Genomic DNA, 14770 nt, shown 5'->3' on the forward strand with positions numbered 1-14770 from the left:
GCCAATGGTTTATCGATCTTACTGATTCTTTCAAAAAAGAAGCTTCTAGTTTCATTGATACGTTCTACTATATCTCTGGTTTCTTTTTTATTTTTTTTTAAGATTTTATTTATTTATTTATTCGACAGGTAGAGATCACAAGAAAGCAGAGAGGCAGGCAGAGAGACAGAGAGAGGGAAGCAGGCTCCCCACTGAGCAGAGAGCCCGATGTCGGGCTCAATCCCCGGACCCTGATATTATGACCTGAGCTGAAGGCAGCGGCTTAACCCACTGAGCCACCTAGGCACCCCAGTATCTCTGGTTTCTACCTCATTGATCTCCGTTCTAATCTTGATTATTTCATTTCTTGTGTGTGGAGTTGGTTTGATTTGGTGTTGATTCTCCAGTTCTTTAAGGTGTAGAGAAAGTTGGTGTGTTCTGTATTTTTCAATTTTTTTGAGGGAGGCTTAGAGGGCTATGTATTTTCCCCTTAGGACCGCCTTTGCTGTATCCCATAGGTTTTGGACCGAAGTGTCGTCATTCTCGTTGGTTTTCATGAATTGTTACAGTTCTTCCTTGATCTCCTGGTTGATCCAAGCATTCTTAAGCAAGGTGGTCTTTAGCTTCCAGGTGTTTGAGTTCCTTCCGAACTTTTCCTTGTGATTGAACTCCTGTTTCAAAGCATTGTGATCTGAGAATATGCAGGGAATAATCTCAGTCTTTTGGTATCGGTTGAGTCCTGATTTGTGACCCAGTATGTGGCGTATTCTGGAGAAGATTCCGTGTGCACTTGAGATGAATGAATATTCTGTTCTTTTAGGGTGGAATGTTCTGTATATAACTATGAGGTCCATCTGGTCCAATGTGTCATTCATTGCTCTTCTTTCTCTATTGATTTTATGCTTCAATGATCTATTTCTGAGAGAGGTATGTTAAGATCTCCTACTATTAATGTATTCATATCAATATTACTCTTTTATCTTGATTAACAGTTTTCTTATGTAATTGGCTGCTCCCATATTGGGATCATAGATATTTACAATTGTTAGATCATCTTGGTGGATAGTCCCTTTAAGGATTATGCAGTGTCCTTCTGTATCTCTGACTACAGTCTTTAGTTTAAAATCTAATTTGTCTGATATGAGAATCGCTACCCCAGCCTTCTTTTGAGGCCCATTTGCATCAAAGATGCTTCTCCATCCCTTCACTTAAGTCTGGGTGTATCTTTAGGTTTAAAATGGGTCAGTTGTAGACAACATATGGATGGGTCCTGTCATTTTATCCACTCTGTAACTCTGTGCGCTTTTATGGGCCATATTAGGCCATTCACATTGAGAGTGATTATTGACAGATACGTTTTTATTGACATCGTGTTACCTTTGAAGTCTTTCTTTCTGTAGATTGTCCCTATATTTCTGTTCAATGCTATTAGGATTTTTCCTCTTTTATAGAAACCCCTTAATATTTCCTACAGTGTGGGCTTGGTGGTTGCATACTGTTTTAAGCCTTGCCGGTCTTGGAAACTCTTTATCTCTCCATCCATTTTGGATGTCAGTCTTGCTGGATAAAGTATTCTTGCCTGCCTGTTCATCTCATTTAGTGCCCTGAATATATCTTACCAGCCCTTTCTGGCTTGTCAGGTCTCTGTGGACAGGTCTGCCGTTATATTGATGGGTTTTCCTCTGTAAGTAAGGAGCCTCTTTGTCCTAGTGGCTTTCAAGATATTTTATCTACAATTATGATTCCTAAATTTGACCATCAGGTGCCTTGATGTTTTTCTGGAATCTATAATCTTGGGTGGAGACCGTTCAGCCTCTAGTACATGAATGCTGGTTCCATTCACGAGATTGGGAAAATTTTCATGAAGAACTTGTTCCACTATATCTCTAGACTTCTTTCTTTCTCCTCCCCTTCAGGGAGGGATTCCAATAATTCTGACGTTGGAACGTTTCATGGCATCATTTATTTCCCTGATTCTGTTTTCCTGATTTCTAAGCTGTTTGTTCCAGGCTTCCTCCTGATCCTTTCTTTCTATCTGTTTGTCCCCCAGATCACTAATTCTATCTTCTGTCTCAGTTACCCTAGCTTTGAGAGAATTTAGATTAGATTGGAACTCATTGAGAGCATTGTGAACCTCAGCCCTGGTAGCTTTTAGTTCTGCCCTAACATTGTGAACATCATCCCTGGTCGCTTTCAGTTCGGCCCTAATCAATTCCGTTTGGTCATCCATGGCTCTCTCCAACCTAGCTATTGCCTGGATAATTGTTAGCCTAAATTTTCTTTCCGATATATTGTCTATGTTGATAGCCGTTAGCTCTCAATGGCTATCAACACAGACAAAGGGTTAGGTCCACCCTCTGTATTTTTCTTCTGTTGGGCATTCCTCCTCCTAGTCATTTTGGTGAGAGATAACTGAACAGATGTAGGTGGATGTATCGACCGTGGTGCAGTCAAGGTGCACCCTGGAACGCTTCTGAGCAATCAGGATTCCCCACCCAAATTAGAAAAAAAGAAAAGAAAAAGAAAAGAGAGAGAGAGAGAGAGACAGGAAAGAAAGGGAAGATAAAAGAGAAGGTTCAGCCCAAATGGGCCCCAAGGTAAGATTTATGATGTAGACAAACAAAAACAGAAAAACAGACTGATAAAAGTATATGACAAGAGAAAAAAATATATATACAAATAAAGGAAGAACCTCATCAAAAAGAACCCCATGTGTAAGATGTATATACTATCAGGACAAACACAAAAACACAGAAACACTGGTGGAAGAAAAAGATGGGAGAGTGGTTATAAATTCTCAGTGTGGGCAAGGAAGGTTGTTTTGATTCTTCCTGGTTGTATCTTGATATCTTTGTTAAAGGACTCAACTTTCTTAAGATAAAGGGGGATTAAAAATTGGTTTACCAAAAAAACAAAATTGGTTTACCTATAGGGGTAGTATTGATTGGGGAAAGGGGATCACTTTGAAGTTTAACTCTATATTAGAAATATTAGAAAATAAAAATATTAGAATATTAGAAATAAGAATATTAGAAAATAAGAATATTAGAAAATAAAAATAAGAAAGGAATAAAGTAAACTAAACTAAACTAAAATTAAAAAATTTAAAAAATAGAAATGCAAAAGAAAAACACAAGTGTATGTATCAAAAAGTTCAGGTTAGAAGGTTATTATGGAATTTGATGTACTGAACTGCTTACTGTGATGGTAAATAGGCTAAAAATTATCTATGTTAAAAAAAAAATGAGCCAGAATAGTGGGAACGAATTAAATATAAAAGTTGTCCTATGAAGTAGTGGTGGTTGTTCTTTTATAGTCTTTTTTTTTTTTTTCCTGGTTGGTTTTCTGGGGGAGGGGCCTGCCACGTGGGTTTTTTTGTTAGTGATGTTTCCTGAGTTATGTCCTCTCCTGCCCCTCTCAAGGGGGTGGGCTCTGAGGAAGCAGGTTTTTTCAGGCTTTTGTTCTCTGGGGGTTTTTATGTTTGTTCACTTTTTTTTTTCCCCTCTTGCCTTGACCGCTTTTGTTGTTTTTTGTAGGTTTAGAGGAAAGCAAACTGCACCCTGACCTCCCTCTCAGAGAGAAGCCTCAGTTTGCTTTCCTGTGTGTGCTGCAGAGCCCATATAAATTTCCCCTTGGCGGCTTGCAGAGCATGTTCCAAGTCAGGGTCCCTGGGGATGCAGGATATTCTGCTTGTACCAAAACCAAGGCAGTGGTGGCTGTCTGGGCAGCTCCAGACTGCCAGAGAGGTTCCAAGCAGCAGTAGCACACTGAGATTTTCCTGCTGGCCCAGGCTGGAAGTGCCTGGTCTTTCTGGGTCTAAGAGCGAAGGGCTTGAGTGCACCTCTCTCAGGGGAGGCTGTGGGTGGTGCGCACGTGTCAGGCTCTGTTAGCAGGGTGCAGGTCTGAGAGCACCAGGCTGGGCCTTCGTGCACCTCTCTCAGGGGAGGGTGAGGGGCACAGGTGTTTCAGGCTCTGTAGCACAGCTCTGTGTTCTGCTGTCTGGCAAGGCTCCCAGCCCCTCACTGGAGCCAGACCCCATGCATTCTCCAGCGTGCTGGCAGCTTAGGGACCAAGACCTGGTTTCTCTGCTGCACTCTCTCTGGCTCAGCACCAGGGGAGGCTGTCCTGGGTCCAGGGACTTAAGCCCCTGTCCCTAGCCACCCCGATTCCCACAATTTAGCCCCCACGATCCTTTGTTCTTTTGGAGTGCTTTCAACCAGTCTCCAAGTTAATGCTGGTCCCCAGATGCAGGGCACTCTCGTATTAGGGGTATTACTTTCCAATCCGTTTCCTCTGGTGGCTCCCTTCCCCTTTTGTTTATCTTCCGATATCAGTCCAACGTTCCCACTCTGCTTTACCTGCCCACTGGCGTCTTCTGCCCCTGTAGAGATCCAGACGTGTATAATGCTGATCTCAGGCTGATTTCATACATGATCAGAGTTCTTTGGTAAGTAATCAGCTCACTTTAGGGTACAGGTTGAAAAGGCGCCTCCTACTACTTCCCCACCATCTTGTCTCCCCCTAGATTCTCTCTTTCAAGGAAGACAGAGATCCAAATGATTGTTTATGCTAAAGTAACTTTTTTTCTTTTAAACTGTGAGGTCATACAAAATTTATCTATAAGTAGATTTATTGCATGGACGTCCATTTGGTAACTTATAGGTAAATGAAAATTTTTATTTGTACATGTCAGAGGATGATATATTTCACCAAATTGAGTTTTAAAAAATTTATTATAGCTCTTCAAAAATGCCCTTCATTGTATCACTCATAGTTAGCAACTATGGTATGTAGTGAATTAATGCTGTTAATATTACCTCCGAAATATGGATTTGGAATTTGAGTTACTCTATACATTGAGCACCCTTTAAGGGAACCACAAGCATTCCAGTGGTATTTTACATCTCACAAATCAACAGTAATTCTGGGATTAACCTTTGACTCTGTCCTGACTACTGTGTTACCTCTTCTCTTTCTTAGAGTTAAGCTTTCCTCAGTTTCTACTCTTCTGCCATGGTCAGGTTTATAATTGCTAGCTGTCCTCCTACTCCCACTATCTTTCTCCTTTATCATACCAACATGGCACTTCCAGTGGCATTCTCTTTTCTGTCACATCAGATACGAACACTTTCACTTACCTTTTAACCCCATTCTGTAATAATTTTATCCTTCAGATCCTTTCTGTCATTTCCAGTTTGTTCTTTCTCTTTATTTCTTCCTTCTTTCCTTCCTTCCTTAAGATTTTATTTATTTGAGATAGAGTGTAAGCGAGAGAGATCACAGAGGGAGAGGGAGAAGCAGACTCACCACTGAGTGGAGAGTCCAATACAGGCTCTATCCTAGGACCCTGAGATCCTAACCTGAGCCAAAGGCAGACACTTAGCCACCTGAGCCACCCAGGTGCCCCAGTTTGTGCATCCATTTAATTATTCCTGTGTCTATGCACACTCTCAGCTTTCTGCATTTTCTTACTACTTTTCCACTTTTTAAGATCTGTTCCCACCCCCAACAGTCTGACCTGTTCCTCTTCAAGAGTTGACACAGGCCTAGCCATCAGATCTTTCACTACACCTGAGTTCTAGAAGCACTGTACTTATAGGCAAGTAAGTTTACCTTCTCTGATATTCTGTAACAGGAAATTGGTCTAGCTGTTTTAAAGGTTTCCTCTACTTTTCACATTCCATAACTCTTCCAACACATGTTGACCTCTTCTTTCAATTCCCTTAGAATAGTTCTAGTTTCTACCACAAAATATAGTCTTTAATTTTTTCCAGTTGTTAGACTTAATAATATCATTTTTCTCATTTACCTAACAGAAGGCTAAGTCTGTGCATCCACTGTGAAACTAGCATAGTGCCAGTGGCTAGTTGGTTGATTTGAGCAATTCCAGTTTTATGTGTAGCCCTAGCTAAATCATGTTCCAGGTTAGTACCATTAGCCTTTTTTTCTTTAAGATTTTATTTATTTGTCTGACAGAGAGGTAGAGATCAGAAGTAGACAGAATGGCATGTAGAGGGAAAAGGAGAAGCAGGTTCTCCACTGAGCAGGGAGCCCAATGCAGGCTGGATCCCAAGACCCTGGGATCATGACCTAAGCTGAAGGCAGCCGCTTAACCAACTGAGCCACCCAGGTGCCCCAGTATCATTAGCTTTTGAATTGAGAAAGCTTGCAGGTCTTTCCTAGGATTTGCCCAACACAAATGACTATACTTTATTTTATTTTACTGTATGAATTGATATGTCTCATCCAAGGGGGAAAAGTGAAAGTATTCATGACTGAAAGGGCCTGAGCAGGGATTTGGTTTGGGCGGGGCAGTTAAAGGAAATAAGTTGATGTGGGGGTATGGAGAAGGTATAGGGGGTGTATAGTTTAAAGAAGGATGGAGGTATAGAGGATATACAGTTTAAAGAAGGATGGAGAAGGTATAGAGGGTTTATAGTTTAAAGAAGGAGCCCAGGAATCACAGAGAAATAAGGCTGTTTGAACTGACAATCAGTTTTTAATAAATAGCTGGTGAAATTATGGAAAATGTAACCCAAAGAAGAAAGAATATGGTTTTTATGAGGTAATTATGCATCAACCATCTGACTGGTTACTTTGGGAGGGATAAATACGGTGTGAACAAGGAGGGGTCAGTGAACATTTAGATTTTCAAGTCTTTGATAAAATTTTATATCAAACACTGCTTTAAAATATCCTCTTACAGTGGGGTTGAGGTAAAAAAGGAATGGGTGGATTAAATGAATTCTTCTTACATGGGGAGATTTTTACAGTAGGCTCTCCCTAGAAATGTTTACTTTTTTTTTTTAGACATTTTTATAAATGATTGTGGATAGTCAACATAGTAACTCTCAGCTGCTTCCCAATTTATAGTTGACACTTAGGGCTTGTAAATAGTAAAATATTGAGCTGAAGTGTATTAGCTGAAGGATTGTTTCATAAGGCAATGTGAGAAGGCAGGAAAATGGTATAAGTGACTATATCCCTAGATGGATCTGCCTCCCATATTTTTCAACCCATGAAAAGGATCCTAGGAGTCATTATGTAGGGATCTCAGAAAACATCAGCTTCGAGGATTCTTGTGTCTGTATTAAGAAAAACTCACACTAGAATGCAAGCTGGTGTAACCACTCTGGAAAACAGCATGGAGGTTCCTCAAAAAGTTGAAAATAAAGCTACCCTGTGACCCAGCAATCACACTACTGGGTATTTACCCTAAAGATACAAATCTAGTGATCCAAAGGGGCACATGCACCTGAATGTTTATAGCAGCAATGTCCACAATAGCCAAACTATGGAAGGAACCTATATGTCCATCAACAGATAAATGGATAAAGAAGATGTGATATATATATACAATGGAATACTATGCAGCCATCAAAAGAAATGAAATCTTGCCATTTGTGATGACGTGGATGGAACTAGAGGGTGTTATGCTTAGCGAAATAAGTCAATAAGTGAAAGACAATTATCCTATTATCTCCCTGATATGAGTAAGTTGAGAGGCAACATGGGTGGTTTGAGGGGTAGGAAAGGAATAAATGAAACAAGATGGGATCGGGAGGGAGAGAAACCATAAGAGACTCTTAATCTCACAAAACAAACTGAGGGTTGTGGTTGGGGAGGCGGGTAGGGAGAGGGTGGTCGGGTTATGGACATTGGGGAAGGTATGTGTAAACCTGGCGATTCACAGACCTGTACCCATGGGGCCAATAATCCATTATATGTCAATAAAAATAAATAAATAAATAAATAAATAAATAAATAAATAAATAGAAGCAAAAAAAAAAAAAAAAGAAAAACCCACACTATACCAGACATAGTCATAAAGGGTATTACATAAAAAGTATATTACTGCCCTGATTTATAATTGATGCCTATTTACCTGTGTTATTTGTACAGTTTGAGTTTTGAAGAGCTAGTTGCAAAATGGATCAGTGATTTAAATAGGAAGTATTAATATAAGAAATGAACAGATCATGTATAGAATGTCAAAGCAGAGAATGAGGCCAAGAAAGGAAATTAACCAAAAGAAATGTCATGGAGAGCCTAAGCAGACTTATTATAGACTTCTTGGCTACATCTTAAAAGTTTGAACCAAGGGCTTCCTTTTGAGTTTGAAAGTTCTTTTTAAATGAATTTGCTTATGTAGATATGTGGCAGATTAAAAGAAAAAAAAACCATGAAGCTGCTAGTCTGTGTGTTCAGACTAAAAAGTTCAGGTTTATTAAAAGCTTAGTTTAAATTATGTTTAAAGAGTAAATTAGGTAACAGTGCTTTCCCTTCAAAATCTCCATTGATGTCATTGTAATAGGCTATGTTGGAGAATTACTGAGTTGACTTGGTGTTTCTGGTTTGCATACAAACCGAGGAGCCATTTTACGTATGGTGTATAGATACAGAGCATAGGTCGTGACCCAAGCATATAAATTGACCTCCAGTATTTTTGGAAGGCTTAGGTTTGTTTTTTTTTTTTTTAATATTGAATGATAACTTAAATTTTTTTAAAATTCCAGTATAACTAACATACACTCTTATATTGGTTTCAAGTGTACAGTATAGTGATTCAACAATTATATACATTACTCAGTGTTCATCATAGTAAGTATATTCTTAATCCCCTTCACTTGTTTCACCCATCTCCTCAAAGAAAAGAGAGCTAATGGGAAAAAAAAAGAAGATTGAATGATGACTTGTATTCTATAATTTATATTAATTTATTCTGGTCCCCTGGTGCTATTATTAATACAGATCTGTTTCTGTCATATAAAACATAGTTTTATTGTGACTTTTCCTATAGAAAGCTAATTTAAGGACTATTGGATAAGCTAAAAAAAATGAGTACATCATCCATAGAATATCAGCAAGAACAGAGGAAGCTAGATAAATGGCTAAGATCTATAAAATAAAGGCAGTTTCTGGGATTGAGTTTCCTGAAGGATATATATTGCTATTTGGCAGCTTTTTCCAAGTTAAGCATGGTTTTTATGCCTTTCAAGAATGAAGCAAGGCCTAAATGGCAGTCTGTCCATCCCCAACCTTTTCATGAGTGTGAAATTTGCATCAAAAGCCCCATTGGGGCGCCTGGATGTCTCAGTTGGTTAAGCATCTGCCTTCAGCTCAGGTCCTGATCTCCGGGTCCTGGGATTGAGTCCCGCATCAGGCTCCCTACTCAGGGAGGAGTCTGCTTCTCCCTCTTCCTCTGTCCCCCACTCATGTATTCCCTTGCTCTCAAAAATAAGTAAAATCTTAAAAAAATACCCACTGGACTCAGATATTTGTGATATATGATTTTTTGAATTATCAGCAGTGCTGTGTCCTTACAGATGCGTGGTAACTTTGAAGACTGAAAAACTAATCTGTTCCTCGTACCCTCTTGTGTAGATATCTGTACCCAGAGTATTAAGTAGCAGTCTTAATGAATGGCCAGGGTAGATATAGTGGTTGTTAAGGTTGGTAACAATTAGCTGGCTCTAATAATCACACCCTAGGTGGAAGAGGAGTGTTTCTGCAAAAATCCTTCAGAGCTCTACTTGTACAGGGAGCCTTGAAGAGTTAAATGTGATTGTTAATATCTGAATTACCCTAAACTTGTCTTCAGGAGGACATATCCTTGCTACATCCAGTCCATCAGCAATTCTTCTCAGCTTTATATCTCATACACATCTTCAGTCTCTCAACTTCATCTCCATTGCCACTACCCTGCTTCAGGTTGCCATCATCTCTCACTTGGTCTTACTGCAAACATAACTGGTCTCCCCTTTTCCACTCTTGACCCATTGACAATTCTCTACACAGCAGTCAAGCTCATCTTTTAAAAAATATAAATCTGATCCAGTAATTCCACTACTTTATTTACCCAAAGACTATGAAAACATTAATTCAAAAGCAAATAGCACCCTTATGTTTATTTCAGCTTTATTTACACTAGCCAAATTATGGAAGCAGCCCAAATATCCACCAATAGATGAGTAACGATGAAGATGTGGGGTGTGTGCAACAACATGGATGGATCTAGAAAGGATAGTGCTAAGTGAAATAAGTCAGGCAGAGAAAGACAAATATATTTATATACCATATGATTTCACTAATATGTGGAATTTAAGAAACAAACAGAAAACAACAACAAAAGAAGACTCATGATGTTTTCCAGAGGGGAGGTATGTAAGGAGGTACATGAGATAGGTGAAAGGGATTAAGAGTACATTTAATATGATGAGCACTGAGTAATGTATAGAACTGGTGAATGGCTGTATGGTACATGAAACTAATATAGCATTGTATGGTAGCTGTACTGGAATGAAAATTTTTTTTAAAGATTTCATTTATTCACTTGACAGAGATCACAAGTAGGCAGAGAGGCAGGCAGAGAGAGAGGAAAGGAAGCAGGCTCCCCGCCGAGAAGAGAGCCCAATGTGGGGCTCAATCCCAGGACCCTGGGAAGGCAGAGGCTTTAACCCACTGAGCTACCCAGGCACCCCATGAAAATTTTTTAAAGTTAAAAAAAAAAAAAGATATAGTCCAATGCTATAAAATCTTGATAAATGGTAAATCTGGGTGATGGGTATAAAGAAGCTATATTTTGTTACTGTTAGTACATTTAAAGTTTTTCAAAATAAAAAGTTTTAAGAATAAAAACAAAACAAGTTATAAATCTGATTGTGTCATTGTTCTGCTCAGAACCTTTTTTTAAAAAAATATTTTATTTATTTATTTGACAGTGAGAGATCACAAGTAGACAGAGAGGCAGACAGGGAGGGGGAATCAGGCTCCCTGCTGAACAGAGAGCCCAATGCAGGGCTGGGTCCCAGGACCCTGAGATTGCTACCTGAGCTGAAGGCAGAGGATTAATCCACTGAGCCACCCAGGCACCCCTACTCAGAACCTTCTGGTGGCTTCTCATTGTACTTTGAATACATTTTAAGGTTTTCACTCTGGCCTTTGAAGGTCTGCATGATCAGGCCCTTGACTACCTCTGTGACCCTGTTTCATATTATATTTCTATCCTGTTCACTGTGTTCCAGCCCCACACTGGCTTTCTCTCTTCCTCAAATACACTAAGCTACTTTGCACTTCCAAGTTTTCCAATTGCTGTTCTTCTGCTTAGACTATTCCTCTAGATCTTCACATGCTTGATTTCTTCTGGTCACTCAGGTCTTGACTCATATAATTCCTCAGAGAAGTTCTCCCTGATTATCCTCTCTAGCATTCATACCCTCCCCAGGTCACCCTTACATTATCCTATTTTGTTTCAGAACACACATCAATATCTACTATTATTTTATCTCTTATTGTCTCTCATGTGCTAGTTAAGTTGTATTTCAGCAAGGACAGCATTTGTCTAGTTTATTTTTATATCCCTAGTGCTGCCCAGAACTGCATCTGTTACATAGTAGGTCTAGTTTCATAAATTCTTGGGAATAAAGAAGTAAATCTCAGTGCTTGTCCTTATCAACATCAGTAGTTCTCTTAGAACTGTCACAGTTCACTTCTGGGAAGGTAGTTGAATTGAACAGCTACCTAAATTGCTTACATTTAGAAAATATAGGCCTTGACTAATGCAGGCAGATTCTCAGAGTCAATAACAGCAAAGTAGCCTACAAACCCCACATGTGTGGTATAGTCTACAATCATTGTCCCTTTTGCTGTAGAAAGTGGCACCTAACAAAAGTTACAATTTATGGAATGTTTATGATATGCCAGGCACAGAATAAACACGCCACTGTTGGGTCCCCCAATAATGGGTCCGTGGTCAAAGGAGTGAGACTGATACAAAGCGGAAGGTTAAGCAAAGCTTCATTTCGCGCCAAGTATCAAGAATCAAACCGACCGTCAAACAGACCAGTTGGGGCCGCACCTTACAGAGAGGGCGACCCCTCCCTGCCCCACAGACTAACTTTTATAGAGCAAGGGCCATGTGGTTGAGCCTGACCATACACAGGTGGCCAGTGAACTACAATTCACCCCATAGTAGCTATTTGAATTAGCCTATCACCTTAGTCAGAATGGGCGCCCAAAAGGCACCCCAAGGGCAGGGCCCATACTCCTTGGTAGCTAGGAGACAGTATGCGCTGATTGAATGTCTCCACCTGCCCTGACCCAACCCACCCTTGTATTTGGGCTTTGTTACCTCAGACTGGTTTCTGGGACTTGTTTTTAAGTAAGTCCCCTGGGGGAATGGACCAGGGACAGTTTAAGTTTTAAACAACAAAGTTATTGATTAACCGGATGGAAGCGCTCAGCTAAATAGGTCCTTACAGCCACATTCATTAACTCACTTAGTCCCTTAGACAACTCTCTGTGACTAATGCAGGTATTACTATTACCTGCATTTTATAATCTTGAGAACTAAAGTGTATTCATACAGATAGTAAGTAGGGGAATCAGGATAGGCATGTAGACAGTCTCAGCTCATAGACCATTATATTGATTTCACAACCATTTTCAAGAGCTGATCTCTGCAGTTTGTATGTCGTAGCTGACATTATACACTTGACTTTTAGTGACCACTTAGTTTTGGTGAATGGCTGCTTGCCAAACAAATTCCCTTGAGTTCTGTTACCATGACCAGTATCAAGTAGGGCTTGTCATTTTGGTCATACTGGACCACTGTGAGTGAGGCCATGTTGTAATGGACCACTCATTTGAAGGTTTTTGTTTTGTTTTGTTTTAATGGTCTTGCCGGATAGTCTAAAATTTCATGGAGTAATGAATCCTAAGAACTTACACCAAGGCTTGGGATTGTTATGAACATAACTGTTTCCTAAGGCTACAGGAGTCGGTTCCTATTGTTTAGCTCATGTTCTTAAGAAAGCACTTAGTTCTGGACCAATAGGAAGTTTGTGCTGAGTTGCATGACAATTGCTTGAGTTGCAAAGGGATTCTTGAGTAGGGGAGAGGAGATGAAGCTGTCCAATTTTGCATTCCCAGGAGACAGACCAATTACAGCAACAATAATACTTCCCCCCGCTTCCTGCTAGAAAAAAAGAAACCAGATACCAAGAAAGAAAAAAAAAAAAAAAAGAGGGATGATAGTATAAACACATTGCTAAGAAATATAAACATGATGTGGCAATATAAATATGCGATATAAGTATATAACCCATAAAAATGCTATATACTACATAATATGTATTAAACCTGTGTGTATTTAAATATATAAAAATAAATGTAAACACATACAAGAAGTCTTCCCTGTACTCATTTTTGTGGCCAGCAGATACTGGATAACATGATAGAAAACTCAATGTGTTGTTTCAAATATAGTACTCTGATAAATGTATATGTCTGAATATAGTTAACAAGTAAATACAACAGTTGAACTTTGTATAGATGCAATCACTGAAGCTTTATTGTCTCTCATGAAACATTACTGTTGAATGAACTTCTGCTTTACCAGTACAATTTAAGTGGGGATATCACTAAAGTACAGTGATGATAATCAGTGGTCACTCAGAATTCTCTTGTAACGGACCTTTTTGGGTTTTAATAGCATTTGATAAAGTGTTTCAAAGGTATTTTTGTAGTGACTTTTTTTTGGTAGTTAATACCTACTATATTTAGTACATTTGTGACGCGAGCAAAACCCCTGCGTCGGCCAGGAGGTCGCGACGTGTAAAGAAGAGATAGAGAGATGGATATGATGTAACTCACTTGATCTTTATTGGGACGAGGTCCGCACCACTATCATGGTCCGGTCACGGTCCGCTGGAATTGTCACGGAGAAGGAGACGTCGCCTCACAATCTAGACAGAGAGGTCACCGCAGAAGTTGAGACTGAGAGCCAGCGAGTGGTCGGCAGCAAAGCTGTTGGGGCGTCGGTAACACCGCCGATGATGTCCTCCCGACAGGGAACTCGCTTCACCTCAGTCCAACCCGATGCCTCTTTTATATACTGTGCTAAGTCTCCTTCGAAAACACATTACATCACTTATTTTTCTCATGCTTGCACATCAAAAACACACACATGTCAAAAACATTTTTTGGTCTTTATGATATTTCGTATAAGTAAAAAAATGTTTACAACTTTTTGCTCCACGCTAATCTTATCACTGCACACATATGGTTTAGGCTTACTTGCTATGTGGTATTTGCTACGAGGCTATTTTGTTATCACTACACGCATATGGTCTAGGCTTACTTGCTATACTACGAGGTTAGTTTGTTATCACTACACGCATATGGTTTAGGCTCACTTGCTATGTGGTTAGTTTGCAACTTGTTTCTGTTTTTCATTTAGTAGGAGTTTGCTCTTACTATATATTATTTATTCATATACTTATTACACTTTATTTATTAAAGGTTCGTACTCACTACAATTTGTAATTTTGGTTTTGTTTTTTGTTTTTTTGTTTTTGTTTTATTTTGTTTTGTTTTTTAGGCAAGTCCCATGAAATATATACTTGCTTGCCCCTAGGCCCCATACAACCCTAAGGTGGGTGTACAGAGCTACCTTGCTAGGCATTATGTTATACCCCAAGATGAGTGGTATGAACTGCACCAAAGCTGGGGCCTGACTGGCATCTCAATAGTATTCACTGTCTTCGGTAGCTTAATTGTCCATCATTAAAGGTGTGTTAACCCTTGGGTTGCTAGGCTGCCATTTAATGTACTGGAAGAAACATTTGTCTTGCAGAACCTTATTACCTCCAAATAATTCATGGTTACTTTTCTATATTTGAAAATCCCTAGCTTACCAATATACTTTATAAATTACTTCTTAAAATGTGAATTGCAAAGTATTCATAATTTGCTAGGTACTCTAAAGATGAGTATTCCCATGGTTATTCCT

At 39.4% G+C, this 14770-nt stretch overlaps 1 protein-coding gene and 1 long non-coding RNA gene across 6 annotated transcripts in view; one reads left to right on the plus strand and one right to left on the minus strand.

The window, feature by feature from the left end:
• LOC309855577 overlaps positions 1 to 13952 on the minus strand; it is a 226849-nt gene extending 212897 nt beyond the window's left edge. The window contains exon 1 of the long non-coding RNA XR_014306873.1: positions 13633 to 13952. This is a non-coding gene — a long non-coding RNA (uncharacterized lncRNA). The remainder of the gene's footprint in view (positions 1 to 13632) is intronic.
• CHM (CHM Rab escort protein) overlaps positions 1 to 14770 on the plus strand; it is a 239583-nt gene that overhangs the window by 124282 nt on the left and 100531 nt on the right. The window lies entirely within an intron of this gene.

The sequence above is a fragment of the Mustela nivalis genome, assembly GCF_964662115.1.
Source record: "Mustela nivalis genome assembly, chromosome: X".
NCBI classification, from domain to species: domain Eukaryota; kingdom Metazoa; phylum Chordata; class Mammalia; order Carnivora; family Mustelidae; genus Mustela; species Mustela nivalis.